Below are 17,843 nucleotides of genomic sequence, written 5' to 3' on the forward strand. Positions count from 1 at the left end.
CCCAGACAGCTATTAGGTTAAAAACCTTATTCCCAAAAATGAAAAAATCCCCCTTCATAATGATATAGAAAAGGGAAAAGTCCTCGTAGAGGAGGTCATTATTTAACTCTAAGGGCTGCGAGCATACTGTTGCTGGGTCAGAAGGTATTATGCAACAATGTGATGAGTTAATAGAAATGACCCCAGAAAATACATTAAAACAAAACACCATTTTTAGAAAATGTGTATGTCTACCCAGCTGAAGCCAAATTGGAGTGGCTCACAACTTTAAGTGTTTCCCTTTCTGGCTCCCAACTTTCCCTCCTGGGTTCTGCCTGTGAAGAGCAGCAGGTCTGTGCTCTGAGCAGCAAACACCTCCAGAGGAGTCTGTAGATGGGTCCCAGCCACTGCCCACTTTACCAGACCCTTCATGTCTCATTCACCAAGATCTTTTTCCCCTAAACCATGCAGACTGGTGACCAGACAGCCCCTCCCCAGTGTGCTGTTTATGTAAGAACAACACGCGGAGTAAAACACCAACTGAAATGTCCTCCAGCAGGTAGCTTTAAATATAGCAGTGCCTTGGAAAGTACCTGCACATGTACTGACGTGAAGCTCAGGGAAGTCACATAAGATCAAGATTTTCTTCTAAAAGTCACAGTAGCAAGCTGTTTGGCAAAATCCCAAATGCTGGCAAGAAAGATATTGCGAATCTCGACTCCTCGCTTTGCCTTGAATGGCAAGCCAGAATTTGCCAATTAACTTGCACTTAGAAAAAAAGGCTGAGCATGAATAAATAAATACATATGATGTGGCATTGTTACAGCAACAGTACATTTCAAAATGCTGAAGCCAGTGGAAATACTAAGAATGAAACATGCTACTCCAAACATCACTTCTCCCTCATCTTCAGTTGAGGATGTTTTCATTTTCACTCTCTGCATATGTTTGAATGAGGCCAACCTGCTGAGCCCCAATGACAGCATCCAGCTGAGAGAGAAGGAGGCTAGAGAAATTTGAACACTGTTGTGGGAGCTGCTTGTGGAAGCATCATAAGAAACAAAAGGCAGCTGCAAGTTCCCGTAAGGCTGAGCTAAGAGACTGTTTATCAGCTCTTGTTTGAATGAAAAAGACAGCGGCATTAAGAACATGCAACAAACTTTTTTTTTTTTTTTCATCCCCCTGACAAAGATTTCCACAGCTTTGACAGTGCATCTTAGGTGATCACAGAGCAGACAGATCTCACGAGCATCATGTGCTGACTGACCCTGCTACCCTGAAAGCTTCGTCTAGTCAAACTCCCTGGCAGGAGGATCACACCCCTAGCTTGGTAGGACATTGAGGTTTCAGACTTTGCCCAGCCTCTCAGGCTCAGTGCTAGCTCTGCACTAACTTGGATTCAACTTGCCAGCTGAGCAAACTTGAACGCTTATTGTTTTTAAAGCTAAACCTCACTAGACACAGCTTTTCCCACTCCTGAGCCTCTCCAGTCTCGCTGTTACTCTTCCTCTTCTAAACCAGCCCTGGCAGCTCTTCAGGGCTTCAGGATAGAGTTGCTGAAATCTTTCTCTTAAATGTCCTTTTAGTAGCCAGGTCTGCCTGCCTATGGATTTGCTAAGGAATGTTGCTTCCACCTGATGCTACTGACACTTCCCTTTTTATACAAACATTTGAAAAGTGACAATTTTGGCAGGAAGTCTAGAGATGGTCCTCTCTGCGATGAACTAAAATGTCCAAGAAACAGTAAATATACCACTTATTTATATCTTAATCATTATGTAACTTGAATGAAGTCCAAGACTTCATAAATATGGTCTGTACGTAGGTATAAACAACGGTCTACCTTCACACAGGCACTGAAATACAGATAGGATGTACTGAATGGTTTGTACAAACCATGCAGTGAATATGCCCATTTCTACAGACGTTTGGGTTTTTAAAGCCAGGGGAATGACAGCATGCTACATATCTACAGAGAGAATTTATGCCAGTATATTTCAGGCTAGCACAATGATACAGTTCTTTCAGCTTTGGTAGTGGGGATTTTTTCAGTCGCTGGGTACACGGGGTAATTCAAATGACAGTTATCTTCCGAGCCGCTCAGGGTTTATATCATCAGGTTCCCCCAGCGCTATTAGAGCATCGGAAACAAATGATGAGCCTTTATCTTTAAAGCTCACCCACGGCAGGAGGTAGAATACTACGAAATGCCATCCCTCCCCTACCCCCCATCCCTTTTAGCAGCTCCGAAGGAACAAAAACACAAGCCACGGTTTCCAAAGCTCTCCGGCGTGAGGGCTACACGGTTCTCCCTCGCGCTGATCCAAGCAGCCAGGGAGAAAAACACGTTCCCGAGCCTGCCCCCTGAAGCCCTCGGGGCCGGGGTCGGGGTCGGGGCCGGGGCTGGGACCACCCTATCGCTCCGGGGGGTCCCCGGGGCTCCCCGGCGGCCCGGGCACCGCATCCCTCCGGGGGCCAGCCGGCAGCTCCTGCCTCCCTCGCAACTCGCATCAGTGCGGGAGGCGTGGATGACTCGGTCTCTCCAAAAAAACAAACAAAAAAAACCATAATAATAATAATAATGATGGGAAAAAAAAAGATCAAAATAAACCCAACCCGCATCCCTCGGCGGGAGGAAGGAGAGATGCCCCGCCGCTTACCTTGCTCCGCGGGAGCCCGGGGCACCGCCGGGGGCTGGAGGAGGGATTCCCCGGCGCTAGCAGGGGCTGCTCGGGCTTCCCCGGGCAGTGCGCGGCCGCCAAAGCCCCGGCGAGAGGTTTGTGCCGGTCGCTCCTTCCCGGGGAGGGCTTTGCTCTACATTCCCGGCTCCACATCACCGCCCCCCCCGGCACGGAGAGGGCTGGGGGTGGAAAAACCGCGGCAAAGGCATCTCCCTGCTTCCCCCCCCCCCCCTCCTCCGGAGCTGACAAGCCACCGACCGAGCGGCGCGGCGAGCGGCTGTGCTGGCGGGCGGGGATGGGGGGGCCGGCAGGGAAGCGCTGGTGGAGCTGGGGGGGCGGAGGAGAGGCGGAGGGGGGGGGATAAAAGCCGAGCCCGCGCTGCCCTCGCCCCGCTGTAATCCCCGGCTGCATGCGAGCCGCCGCCGCGGCCGCCTGGGTCTGCGGCTGTGCGCGGCGGCGGCGGCGCTGGGGAGGGCTGGGGGAGCCGGGGGGGCACGGCCGATCCCGGCCGGGGCAGGCGGGGAGACCCCCGCACCCTCCCTCCCCGCCTGCCCCCACCTGCGCAGGATGCGCGCACCCCGGCGCCGCGCTCCCGTGCCCGGCCCAGGGTGGGGAAGGGGGGACGCGCACACGCTCCCCCCCCCCCGCCCCAACACCCCCCTGTTAAGCCTCAGGTGGGTTGTGCACACACGCTGCAAGACCCCCGGCAGGGGAGGCAGGGGATGCACACGCACACAGGCTCACGCTACTCCCTCCGCAGCAGAATCCCCTCTCTCCCCCCCCCCCCAGTTACTGAGCCCCCTCTCCCCGCACGTACACCCACGCTGCCATCCCACCCACGGGGGATGCCCCACGGGGAGCACCGAAGCTGCCCCGGCTGGCCACCAGTCGCCCGGCCTCGCTGTTGGGGCGAGGGGGTCCTGCCAGGGGCTGAGCCCCCCGGGCACAGCCTGCAGCCCCCTCGGTCAGGACCCCTCGCAGAGCCTGGGGTCGCTTTTAGCACCGCGTCTTTGATGGGGCAGCTGCCTGCCATCAAGGCTCCTGCTTCTGCCACTGCCTCGCCCGCCTTCCCATCGGGTTTAATAGTTCTTCTTTATTGCTTTTTAATGGGAAGTCCTTTATCATTCCCGATAATGTGAGGAAGTCTGTCTCCCCCATTCAGTGCTGCCCCTCTGTATTTTAGGGATGGGATTAGAAAGCTGCTCTCCTTTTCAAGCTCTCCTGTCTTCCCTGGGTTTCATAACAGTTCCTATGTCACTTTGCCCTCTGCGTTGTATTGCTCAGGCTTCATCCCTTCCTATAGCTCTGAGGTCCTGCCCTCAGTGTTGCACATTTCTCTGCTGGGGTGAAGGCTTTCCAATACAGTGCTTCTCAGCTTCCATTTTCTTTTATTTTCTTTAAGCCAAAGACCTCCTAATTCTTTTGAAAACCCTCCAAGAAACAGATTGGGCAGTATTGCCACTATAATTTCAATTAAAAGCAACTAAAAATTGGGTTAAACTTTGAATGCTCATTTATTGTCTTAATTTCCCCTCATTTTATTGGCTTCCTCGACCAACAGCTTAGAAACAAAGCTATGTGATTTCAAAAAAAGGTCAACCACCTTTTGCCAGCCAAGCCCCTGACGTTTTCTGAATGAGTACCACAGCTTGAGACCGGCTATTAATGGTAGTCCTAAGTGGTGCTGATTCCAGGTTTAATTTTCTATGGAGATAATGATTTGTGCTGAAACCTCCAGCAAAATGCACTTTGTCTGAAATCTGGACATCGGTGAGGCAGATGTCTATCTGTGCTTACAAGGGTCACCGCAGTCTACCCCAGGGGAAATTCTCTTCCTGATCTGGTAGCTGGCAAGCAAAGCCCTGCGAGTGTCCATTCCTGCCCCTGCCTACCAATGGGGTCAATCACCAACTAAAATGTAGGTGTCTGTATATTCCATATGTTTCACCCCTCCTATGTGCCCCTTCTGTCTATGTATTGCTTTACCAATATTTGAACCCACAGATCATCTTCAGCTGAATACGAGAGGTGGGTAAAACTCTCAAAGACAATTAAATTCCTACAAGTTTGAGAAAAAGAAGACAGTCAGGGGAAGAGGCTCTTTACACATCCTTTTGCGCCCAGAGCGTGGTGAGGGTGTCATCCGGAGCTCAGGTGGTGTTGCATACCTGAAAGTCTGCATGTATATGTCACATCGATGAGAAAGGTTCAGCTGGAGCTTCTGTCTTCTTAGTCACTGCCGTCAGTAAAGCACATGGTGCAGAGCTGTAGGAAAAGTTCATTCATTCGGATGCTCATGAAATACCAGCCTCTCAGGAGCTCCAGTGCTCCGCTACTGCTTTTCATGATGCAGTGAGTGGCTTTGAAGGCTGGGCGTGTTTTATAGAAGCAGGCAATGTTTTCATAAGATTTTAATAGTTGAGGTTTTGGTAGTTTTATAAAGGGAGATTCTGTTATTTCTCTCTCATACACATACACCCAGACACTAATAGGACTCGCTTGTGGGGAAAGCTGTCAGAAAGAGCAGTTGATAGGAGAGTTCCCACAGCTCTGCAGCTATACTGGTGCACATGCTGAGTAGACACTGCTCCCAGAGAAGCAGCTTATCTGCTTTCAAAATGGAAGAATTATTCTCTAACAAAAAAATAGTTATTGAGCTACTGAGTCCACAGTAAAAATACCTTTTCTTCGTGAAAGAATTTTTGCATACAGAAATGTGTTACCACACCACAATATATGTTTATTTCACTGTATCTACATTATTCTATTTTCCTTCATAAACATATTCTAAACATTCTTGGCTCATTACTTTTCTAGTTTTGGGGCTTTTCTGTACACACAGGCTTATCTTCTGTTCTTACAGCAGTGTGTTTGGAAGTTGAAAAGAAGCTTTAGAGATGCCCCTATTTACTAGAAAGGAAAAAAAAAAAAAAAGTATGGCCATGCTGATGACCAGTGACTTCCAGGAGTGAAAGATTTACTCAGAAGAGTTTTGTTTCAATTGGTCAGATAAGGGGAAGAAAGACACAGCTTGAATGAAAGAGAAATCTCTTTCCTACTGAGCATTCTGTTACAGAATTTTTATCTCTCGTTACATCTATGGTCTTCAGAGCATCTTTCATCAAAGACTAGGCTTATAAACATGCTGGACCTCTGCCTTCTCACTTCACATCTGGTTTGCACAGATGAGCCTACAAGCTCTCAGTGAGGCAGAGCTTCCCAAATGCCTCCCTGGCATTTTTCCTCCATTCAAGCCTCCCTACAGGAAGAGGAAGGTGTGAATGGAGAAATGGGCTTGGAAAAATACAGCCAAATGTTGAATTGCAGCAGAAGGATCATTCAAAATCACAATCTAACTGCTACAAGGTAGTCATCATCTCCACTGTTGACCATCCTGACCACACTAGTGAACTCATGTGACCCACAAATGTGCTTCATTTTGAAGAAAGAAGAATCATTTTGCATTTGCCAGGGCCATGAAGGCACTACCAGGCCTGCTGGCCATGCCCAACTTCCCCTGGGGTCTCCCCCAGCCCCTGCCCATGGCCAGGTCCCCATTTCAGCTCTGCCTGGCACTGTCAGTCCCTGCCCCAGAGGCAGGAGTGCCAATCCCCAGCCCTCCTTCCAGCCCTGCCTCTTGCTGGGCCTCAAACCTGCCCTGTAGGCAGCTTCCTGGACAGACCTGACAAACATGTTGTAGCTTGTCTCTGGTCCTGTCTCTGTCTCTGTCCTGGGTGGACTTTGGTCTCCTGCTGCAACCTTTTCTCCAGACTCATCTCTGGCCCCATTTCTTCTGCTCCTGCCTGTATCCCATGGTTGGACCCTGGAGCTGTTTCTTTGTGTGCTTTGTCTTGGACTGTCAATGGTCCCTGTTCTGCTGGCCAAATGTGAGATGGTGCTCCATGGGTGAGGACACTCCCTGTGCTTGGGTGCTTAATTTCCCAGCTCGCTTCTCTCTCAGGAGCAGTCAGCCGTCATCCTTCTCCTAACAGCAGACATTTCTGAATGTTTGCAAAGACCTTCCTTATACACAGAAGCTTTCAGAAACAAAATCCGTATCTTTACTGTGGAAAACTAGCAAGGGTGCCTCCCTCCATGGAGAAGGGAATGGTCCTCTTATGGCCTGGCTTCATGGCTGTTAGCTGCTTGGAGGAGCAGGAATTACAAAAAGCACCAGCAATAGAAGGGCTGCTGTCATCAGCATGAAGATTGGTCTATCCATACAAATGGCTGATCGTTTTCTTGAATGCAGTCACCATAATTCTTTCGAGGCCAAAATGTAATGGCAGGTGGTCTGGAAATGTCTCCTGATTTCACAGTGGCGAGTCCAACAAATGTCAAAAAGGAAATGGTTCTGTTCTAGGAGTAGAGCAAACTCCATCCCATTGTACTTTCTATCACCCAAGACCTACGGATAAAAACAAGTAAAACAAAGGCAGATTCTTGGCCAAGTCTAATATTCTCTTAAAATAAATCACATTGGAAATAGCATCTGGCAGTAGCACAGCCCACCACAGTTCAAACCATGTCTGGTCTGGATTAGGGGACTTCCTGAATCATGGGATAGCTTTCCTTGCTTCCTAATGAATGTTGTTTTGTTTTGTTTTGCTTTGCTTTGTTTTGTTTCTCTCTCTTTTTTTTTTTTTTTTTTTTTTTTGGTTTCATTTTATCAGACTTCTCAAACTCAGAAGAATATGTTCTCCGTTCCTCTTCCCTTGGATCAGACTCCAACATGCTTTCTCCAAATCTCAGGTTCTACAGGGTCTCCTGGAGGGGGCTTCATCTCTTCCATAGGATGCAGTTTCACTCTGTTTAAAGGTTATTTTTTAGACACATAATAAAGGTATGGTATGCTGCTGGACACAGGAGCAACAGTGGCAGCTTTTACTTCCCCAGCACATTAAGTGGAAACTTACAGGACTGAGTATCACACAGACAGCAGTGGAGCTGAGCAAGAGCATAGACAGGAAAGACAAATCACGGGCAAGATGCCACTGTCAAATTAGCCACAACTTGAATGGTTTTTTAGGGTGGTGGTGATTTTTGTTGTTGTTGTTGTTTTGTTTTTCTTTTGTCTGTTTGTAAAAATTGATTCATTGTTCCTTTCTTCTCTGGGTGGAAATTTAATTTTTTTATTTTTTTTTTATTCTGGACAAAGCTGGACAAGAAAATAGAAATTGCTGTCAGGGATAAAATCAATTTTAGACACAACGCAACAGAAACAGAAAACAAATTTGAACTAAACAAAGGCATATCAATATGATTATAGCTGAATCAGAGTTGTACAAACTGATTTACTTCAAATTTGGGCATCTTCTCATATGTAGAAGTCTAGTAGATAGGATTTACTGGCTGGCATTTTTTGTCAAACAGACAGAAAGCCTGCTGAATGGCTGCTGGTGCTCCAGCCTGCAACACTTAGATATAGTGCTGTCCTTTGTGTAATGTAAGGTGGTGATGGTTTCCACAGACTCAGAAGTGCTTTTTTGCTTTTTTAACTTTCTATAGTGGATTCATACAGCTCATGTTTTGATTTAAAATAAATAAATAAATAAATAAATAATAAAAAACAACAACAACAACAAAACATATATTTTGTAATGTAATCTTTTTTTTTTTTTTTTTTTTTCTTCTTTTTAACATGAGCCAAAGTTTAATCCTCTCTGTCAATTAAAATGTTATCCAGTGTTATTCACAGACCTTTAAACTGAGATCCCTTACTTTGGCCCCATGCCAGGCCACAACCTGGGAAATGGTTCAGTTTTGATCATGAGTCCCAGGTAGGGTATATCTCAGCTTTAGACTTGCTCTATACTTTCTGGAAGTTGCAGTGGCTTGGTCCAAGTTTATGACAAAAGAGCAGCTGAATAAAACCTGATCCTGCCATTCTAAAAACCAGGTGTTTCTTGATTGTATTATATAGGGGTAGCCCTGGCTTGTTCTTTCATCCTAGCAGAGGCAGAACCACAAGAGCAGGGCTCTCCCTTCCCAGGTGACCCACCATGGAGGATGTCCTTCTTGAGCTCCTTTGCATGCTTGTGTTTCCTGTCCTGGGTTTACAGGACAGACAGCCCTTCATCTGCCTTTCCCCAGTCCAAGGAAATAAGAGTAGGAATTTTTAGACTTTTCACTTCAGATTGTTTCTGCTCTGAGTCTAGTGCAGTTTAATGATGGATTAATTAAAAGTAATCTGTCACAATAGTTTAGGCATAAGCAGAAGTCTTTCTGATGAAGTTGCAGGTGAAGGAAACAGAAGCTGAGGACAGGAGCTAGGCTGAAGCACGTTCATCAGCCACACAGAATTACTGGCTAAATTTCTCTCTTTATTAGCAAGGGAGAATGAAACACCCAGGAGCTGAGGATTTTGCAATGGGAAGAGGCCAATTGCAGAGGGAGGAGGATCAGACTGTGATTAGTTGTGAGAGGTATGAAGCTTCTAATTATACAGGCAATCCCTATGCTCCTCCCCTGCAGCCTGGCAGAAGAGGATAGAGACACAGAGCTGGGAGATGGGGCCCCACATTTGGGAGGAGAACTCCTTCCATATCACTCACTCTAACAGGCTCTTTGGGGGAACTATAGGGAGATTAGTTTTCCCCAAACACAGGTTGACCCTTTCCCTGGGCCGTTCTGTGGGTATCGGGCACTGGGCTATGTACAAACAGCACAGCCCTCCTCTGACATTGTAATGGGAGCTGAAGAAACAGTGGCAAGGTGAGTGAGCTTCCCCGAGATTAGGCTGAAGCTGCTGTTGACAAATCTGATAAATTTATGCTACTGAGAAATGTGATAAATTAAAGGTGGATAGTTTGTTTAAAACTTCTTGTATTTGCAAGGGAGGTGTTAGGACTTTGTGGTCTTGTTCACATCCTTATTTTTGTTTTCAACTTGTTCCCTGTGGATCAGATCTCAGGTCTGAGATGCCAAAAACCTGAGGACATTATCTTTCTTAATGAAATGTCTTGATATCTCTGGCAAATCCAGACCCAGAATTAAGCCCTTGTTTCTTCAGTTGTGACTGACACATTCGCTGGAACATCGTTCTGCTCCCAGCCTGCTGTACACAACTAACAAGATAAAAGCTTTCAGCTATTTTTCAGGCAGGGTTTGTGTGTGCATATGTATATATATATATATATATATATATATATATATATATATTATTTTTTTTTCCCAGTGGGATTGTACACTAATCTGATAGAGTAGTAAGGTAACTTAATTGCTTTTTTTTTTTCTTTTTTTTCCTGTGGCCTTCACCCCAGTGGTTCCCTACAGCCTTTTTATCCTTTGTGATGCCTGTAACAGAGTACTGAGTGATGTGTGAATGGGACACTTATCCCAAGTGGAACCTCACCGAAGACAGACAACAATGAAATTGCTACCAGACAATGTTTTCAATCTGTAAAGTCTATTTTGGGAAAGAGACATACTTTTTCTTAAAGCTGTCTGAAAAGCAGAGTTTGCTGTTCATGAGAAGTCTTTCCAACTGGAGTGGCAGCAGCTCAACTGAAAAAAAATGCCAGTTTTCCTTAGAAGCTACAGAGAAATCCCAGAAATGGTGGTACGGGATGAGCCCCACTTGGACACAGACATGGTGAGCCCAAATGAGGGTTTTCAAGCTTCTAGTCCTTGCTGTGTGACCTTGAAAGCTTGGGGAATGAGGAATCTATCTGTCTTCTACCTCACTGCTGCAAAACTGGAGGAGAGCCCTAATTATGTGGATGGTTCCCAGTTTTCCAGGGATTCCGCAGGGACATCTGAACATAGACCAGGATAATGGGGGTCAGCTATACTGTCTTGACTACTTGACTCAAAAGACAAGCCATGAATATTGCTTGTGACCAGGCGAGGCAGGCTCTTAAGCAGATTAGACGATTTTTGGTTGAAGTGGTTCTTGAAGAGCAACATGGCTCCCGGTTCCAAGGCTGTCAGCCAGGAAAAGGAGTTTGTTTGAAGCTGGGCTTTGGGATGATAAAAATTCACCAGACCAAAATAATTTCAGATGAACATTTTGATACTAACATACTGGCTTTGTTGGAACATTTCTAGAAGCCCTATATATATATATAACTATCTTCAGAAATAATAAACAGTAAGGGAGTAACATTCTGAAATATTTTCCTAAGAGTTTTAGAGAATCTTATGGTGAAAATATGTGTTGTGGATCTGCTTTATGTTCTGTAAACCTGAAGATGGTGGCTCTGTGGGATTTGATTAATATCATAGCGTGCTATTTAAGTCAATGAAGTCTAACTTTTAAAAATTACAAGCCAAGTCCTCAGGTTTCTCTGCAGTATATCAAATATTTCATTAGACATTATTGTAGTTCTCATGGCTGTTTTTTTATTTTATTTATTTAAAAAAAATATATCTGTAGAGTCGGTTAAATGGCATTGTGGTTAAGAAACCCCACATTGGAGGTGTAAATTTACATATTTTCCTAAATTTTCCAAAATTGGCTAGAACATATTTCTGACTCAAAAAAACCAAACCAAAACTAAAAAAAAAACACCACACAACAAAAAACACAAACAAACAAACAAAACTACCACCACCAACAAAATCACCCAACATTTATTCTTAAATTACTTATGTAAGTTATTTGCAAATCAGTGGAAGAATGCAAAAATACTGCATAGGTACCACAGTGAAACAAAGTTTTTTGAGGACTATGAACTTACATGGTGACTTAAATGTGGAGGCTGATTGGGACTGGAAGCAGAGTCATAGAACTTCATGTTCTTACTATTAAGCAGGTCATTTCCAGGGTTGCTCTTTATGCTCTAGTGACCTTTATCTCTTACCACCTTCAATTGTACTTGAAATGTATTCCAAAAGCTCCACTGTCCTGAAACACTCCTTCTCTTGCACAAGTATACTCGGTACGCTCCATTCATTGTTTCCTATACTCTAGCTGCTGGTAACACACTGTGGGTGACTCTGAACTGTATGTACTGAAAGGACAGTGTTTCCACTAAAACAAGCAAATAACATTAAAGGTGTATTGCAGCCTCAGCAGAAACACTAATGTGGGTCTCTCTCCTCCCCTGTCACTATTTTTCAAGAAACTTGATAAGATGTTTGAAATGGGCTAATGGATTTTGAAGTGATGGGAAAGAGATTGTGGGGAGGAAAATGGACCTGAAAGGCAAAGGCATAGATTTTTCCTTAGGTAGCCAAGCTGAGCTGTCATATGCAGAGCTGAGCAGGCAGAAGAGTTCAGAGGACCCTCTTGCTCACTGCTATCTGAATAATCATTTATATCACTGCAAAGTCACTTTGAAGAAGGTGGGAAATCCTACAAAATCAAATAAATAAAATCAAAAGTATATTGAAAAATATACTCATTCTACACGATTTGAGATAACAGCTCAGCATACAAGTAGCAGGAAATCAGATTCCATACTTTGCTAGTGACACTCAAAACAGACTTCAGTGATTATTATTATTTTGCTTATTATTTTAATTTACCTGCAAATGACTTAGACAAATATTCCAGTTTATGAATTGTTTGCCTGGTGCACAGTTGTTGCTTGAAACGTTCATTATTCTTATTTGCTATTTGCATAGGTGTGGAGGAGAGGTATGGCAAGACAGTTCTATCTTGAGCTGCTCATAGGATGTGTTGCAGAAGGGCAGAAATAAGCCATGGAGGGATATAGTTCTTTTTCTGCTTTTCTGTCATCATGATTTCCTGGCTGTTACAGTGAATACACACTTTTACTCTCTAAGACAGATGTTAATGTCAGATGCCTTACTTAAAGTGTAGCTAATCTATCAGAACAAGTTTTTCAACTTGAATCTTTTATTTTGTAGGCAAACAAAATCATTCTGTCAATGAAAAGGATTTGCTATGGATGTGACAAACTGTATATACATCATCTTTGCAATGATGAATACTTGTAACCTTCCAAACAAGAAGCCATTAGGTCATTGTGCAATCAAGTGAGGGCATCCAGGGTGAGCACTTCATGTGAACTCTCAAATGACCATTTCTACCTATCAAAGAACCATTTATTTAGAGAATCTTAAAATTATTCAAAGGAATTCCCACCATCCTTTAAAGAAAATATTATCCATTCTGTAAACTGAAGATGAATTGACAATTTTTTCCAGTTCTCTGGTAGGAAAGTTCTTTCAGTCTTTTTCTTTTCACACATAAGAGACTAACTTTCCCTCAGCTAAAGAATAAATCCAGGCAGACTAAAAAACAGAGTGATAAGATCTGTATCTAATTCTGTAAAATAGAGGTAATTTTAAAGTTCATACTTGTTGAAAACAGAGGTGTATTAGATGAAGTCAAAATCTACAAAACTGGACTTCTGTTTCAATTCCTGAATAAATACATGGCCGCTTTCTCCTCTAAGTTTCTGGTTATTTAGTACAACTAGGAGCAACATTTGAAATTCGTTATAAGGAGAATGCTTCCCAGAAAATACCTTATTTCTTTCGGTTATTATTATTGAAAATGCTTAATGGTTCTCACCATCTGAATATTTTAAGCAGGTTCACTCAGAGTAATGCCGATCTGCATTATTCTATTTAGCTCCTTTTAGCAGAATAATCCTGTAGTGAGTGAAAAGCCCTAAGGCAGCAGCTGGTTCCAATTTTATAATCTTGTGGTTTTCATCAGGTAGTGGAAAAAAAAAAATCTGTAACTATGGAAAAAGCTGCACTGTGAGCTATTAGGCACCAGAGAATTCACCCCAGAGAAGCCCTTATAAATATCCCAGTCACAGAAAAGACTTCTCATGAACATTACAATTTAGATTCAGTACTAACTATCAGACACAGATCTTCAGGAAATTGTCTTTCATTGGTTCTGATGTTTGACCAATTGTTGTTTGCTAAATTATCTCTAAGTAAAAATGTGTCGAACACCACTCATGCTTTTCTTTCTGACACAAAGCAGAAATGCATCCAATTGTCTGCAGAAGAGCAGTTACATATCTAATTTGGCTTGTGTGCAGTGAGCTGGCATTGAGAGCTACAAGACATCTGGGACTGGGCTGTTGGAAAGGCTGGGTCCAGCATGAGGAAGCCTTCACAACCTTCAACACCTCACAGCACCTGCCTTCTCCTGAGATGGGGCTGCATTGTTTTTCCTTCTCTTACTGCACAGATCATTTCATTTCCACTTGGAGCATATCTATATAATGCAACAAAAGTGCAAGGGTCACTGTAGCCACAGTGCTGTTGGCATAATACTCTACTGCTTCTTCACTGTAGATACTGTCACACTGTAACTGAGGCTGCCACCAGTTCTTGTCAAATTGGAGGCATCAAGGCATTTATCAGACCATGGCTGAACTCCTAAATAAGAAGTATTACTTGCCTTGCTTCTTTTTTTACCACTGGCTTTGCAAATTAAATGTTTTAAACATGATGAAAATGTCAGTTTCACAAATGGTTTATTGACCAAGCTGTTTTATGTTTAGAAAGAAATGTTCCTATAAGTAAGAACTATATGAGCTGGACAGGGCATATAAACTGAAACAAAAGAATGCCTTGATTAAATGTACTTAAAAGTTCGCCATCATGATTAATGGTTTTCTAAGCTTTCAAGAGTGCCCCAATGACCATATATTAAATCATGAATGCTTTTTTGAATATGCTGTATTGGCAGATGTTCATTAAATGTACCCTTATTACATGTGTATGTATTTTCTTGAGTTCTTTACAGATTAATGTTTACACATACGCGTCAGCCTTCTTACAGGAAAAAATAAATAGATAAAAGAAACCACTGTCACCCTCAAAAAAGGTACCTTGTACTACAGTAGTAAATATGCTTTCGGTATGCTTAATTTTGTAGGCTTCCTGAGCTGGCCCAATCTCATTGCCAGATTTTAACGTACAAAAACTTATTATGCTTACTATATTTAGATAGGCAATTCTGCATAATCTGACTTTCCTCCTAAATTACATACATTATGACTCTTTTGAGCTTTCTTATTACATTATCAGTCTAATGAACAGTTCCAGTATATTGATTCAGTGACATAAAATCCGTGCAAAAATTTGTTAGTTGGGGCCTGAGCTGTTGGCTACACTCAGCTTGATTTGCATCATGCCATGCCACTGTGTGAATGAAAGAGGTAGGCACAGCACAGGGACAGCTTCCAGCAAAGGAAAGCTGTCATGCTGCCTCTTAGTACACAGTGACAGGCATTAGAGACACCATCGAAGGACACAGAACGTGTGCGTAGCATGATGAGTCACAGGTGCCTTGAAGTTCTTGATGAGCTACGTAAATGTATGCATCTCTTAGCAACTCTAACTTAGCAGACACTGGAAGCATGGAGGTTTCAGCTGTTAAAGTCATGTTGGCATGCTCACGTATGCCTTTACTAGAGTCATACAGTATACTCCTTGGACATAACTGAGGATTGAGATCAACATGTTTAGCTGGGCATCTGGACAAATATTAAACCGTTTTTGAACAATAATTTAGAAGAAAGTGCTCACTGGTTATCTGGAAATTTTTTATTATATGTGAAATGGTTGATATATATGAATATGAATGTATGATATATGAAATTGTTTAGGATATTTGAAATGTTGAGATCACAATTAGGAAATGAATAAAGCCTGTGATCATTCTAAGTGTTTTGTATCTCCTAAAGCTTTATAAGGGCTTTAGAATTCTCTCTCTCCCTCCTATTTTTTACTTTTATTTTTGGGTCAGGAAAGAGATACATTGCCACTACTTTTGATTTTTGGACCTCCTTGGAATCAGAATCTTGGTCCCTAATATCTCATTCAAGTAGCTGAAGAATGGATGGTGAATATCATGACAAAGAAAAAAAAGCTTAATTAAAGGGCATTGAATTTGGGAATTAATCTTTCTAGCCTGAAAGCAGAATAATTTAACTAATTCCACTATCTACTGTGCCCTTACATGTACAATGCACCTATAGGTTCAGCCTGTCAAATTGGAAGGTACTGATAAAAATATCAATTTCATTAGTCAGTTAATCTAAGAGTTCAAGTCTGGTAATGAATCATTTCCATCAACATTCTTATCCACCGCTACAGGATGTGGGGCTGTTCAAGTGGGTCCAGAGGAGAGCCACAAAGTTGATCAGAGGGATGGAGCAGCTCTCCTATGGAGAAAGGCTGAGAGAGCTGGGGATGTTCAGCCTGCAGAAGAGAAGGCTTTGGGGAGACCTCACTGCAGCTTTTCAACACTTAAAGAGGATTTATAAAAAAAATAAATGGAAAACAACTTTTTACTTGGGCTGATAATGTCAGGACAAAGAGGAATGGTTTTAAACTAAAATAAGGTAGATTTAGATGAGAAGTGAGGGGGAAATTCTTCATGCAGGTGGTAAAGCCCTGGCACAATTTGCCCAGAGAAGCTCCATCCCTGGAGGTGTTCAAGGGCAGGTTGGATCAGGACTTGGGCAGCCTGTTCTAGTCAACAGCATCCCTACCCATAGCCGGGTGGTTGGAATTACATGATCTTTAAGGTCCCTTCCAACCCAAGCTACTGTATGATTCTATAATTCCATGATCTCTTTGCAATGCCTATCTACCTTTGAGCAAGTCAACAGCTCCTCCTAATGAAGTGTTGTCTGCAAACTCATTTAGTATGCATTCAAGTCCTGCATCCAGGTCATTTGTAAAAAACACTGAAGAGATCTAGCCCTAAAATGGAGCCTTGGGGAACCCCTTCAGTGACCGGCCAACAACCTGGTGTAACACCATTTACTATAACCCTTCAAGCCTGACCTGTCAGCCATCATATTATGTGTTTGTCTTGCTTTATGGTGAATATTTTGTCAAGAGGGATCATGTGAGAAACAGCATTGAAAGCTTTGCTTACATCCAAATCACATACACTGGCTTCTCTTGGTCAAATAGATGAGTAATCTTGTCATACAAGGAAATTAAATTGGTTAAACAGGACTTTCCCTTCATGAACCTGTGTTAGCTATGACCGATGGATGACTGGAGGGGTGGGAATGTATTGCTGCTTTAACTAAAGCAGAACCTGTTGCACATGTGCCCTTCTTCATGATGTTCTTGTTATTTCTGTGGCTTTTCTTAATGTCTTGGCCACTGTTGCAGACCTTCCTAACTGTTTTTGTGAATGTTTATTTATTTATTTATTTATTTATTCAGCTAACCATTTTGCTGCATATTTGGGGGGGGGGGGGGGGAATAATTATGCATAACTGCACTCTCTCTTTCTCATTTTAAAACCCTCAAGTCTAAATGAAGACACCTGAATTTTCAAAGACTGGTGCTGGGTACATCTGTGCTCATGGCTTATTTTCTTATCACTTTAGGAGAAGTCCCTTTTAGGTTCACTTTCTAGCAGTCAAGATGGTATCTCAGTATAAGACACAAGGAGATAAAAGTGCAAAATGTGTTTACTCCCATCACATTGCAAATGGGGGACAATTATTGTTGCATGTCTAGAAATTAGGTTCTGTGGATAAAAATAATAAAAACAGCAACAACAACAGCAACATTGAAATTCATGTAATTCCTAGAAGGGAGGCTGTGGAAAAGAAGGTATCTTTGACAGGGACATTTCCCCTTTTTCCACTGACAACAGGAAGGTGATATTCAGATGTATCATAAGCTATACTTTTACCAAGTTACAGATCCTTTCCAAAGGAAAGAGTTAATGTACAGTGAAATTGTGGTTTCAGATTCTAAGATAATGCTGGACTGCTGTCCCTGTACATCAGGTGAATGGCTTACTCTTTAGTCAAACATGGCACAATATTTGATGAAGCTACCCATTAGGTCAAGACATCAGACGCCCTTGTGACACTACTAGGAATCAATGTGAAACTTACTTGTAATAGCAAATGAGCTCAAGGTAAACACTGTCTTTAAATCATGCCATAATGACATTAGTGGTTCATGATATCACTCAGTGATCAAAGCCTTCCAGGAAGACATAGGCACAGAAGACCAATATTCTTGGTGGTTTGTCTCCATTTCTTATCAAAGAAAATGCACCAGATTTGAAATTAGCTGGGTATTTACTTTACTGTATCTAGGGCTCTTTTATTGCCTGTAAAAGCTTCACAGAGACCTAGCCAGTGATGACTGTAAACAAGAACCATCAGACCATTTTGTCATTCAACCATTATACCAAGAAAAACAAATAAATACACTTCTATTTAGTACCTTTCATAATGTAAGAGGTTTTTTATGAACATA

At 42.9% G+C, this 17,843-nt stretch overlaps 1 protein-coding gene across 1 annotated transcript in view; it reads right to left on the bottom strand.

Annotated features, from left to right (window-relative positions):
- Nucleotides 1-3,111, bottom strand: part of KCNB2 (potassium voltage-gated channel subfamily B member 2) — a 194,424-nt gene extending 191,313 nt beyond the window's left edge. The window contains exon 1 of the mRNA XM_027452347.3: nt 2,640-3,111. The gene's annotated coding sequence lies outside the window, so the exon portion shown is untranslated. The remainder of the gene's footprint in view (nt 1-2,639) is intronic.
- Nucleotides 3,112-17,843: the final 14,732 nt, after the last annotated feature.

This window comes from Anas platyrhynchos, chromosome 2 (genome assembly GCF_047663525.1).
Source record: "Anas platyrhynchos isolate ZD024472 breed Pekin duck chromosome 2, IASCAAS_PekinDuck_T2T, whole genome shotgun sequence".
Taxonomy (NCBI): domain Eukaryota; kingdom Metazoa; phylum Chordata; class Aves; order Anseriformes; family Anatidae; genus Anas; species Anas platyrhynchos.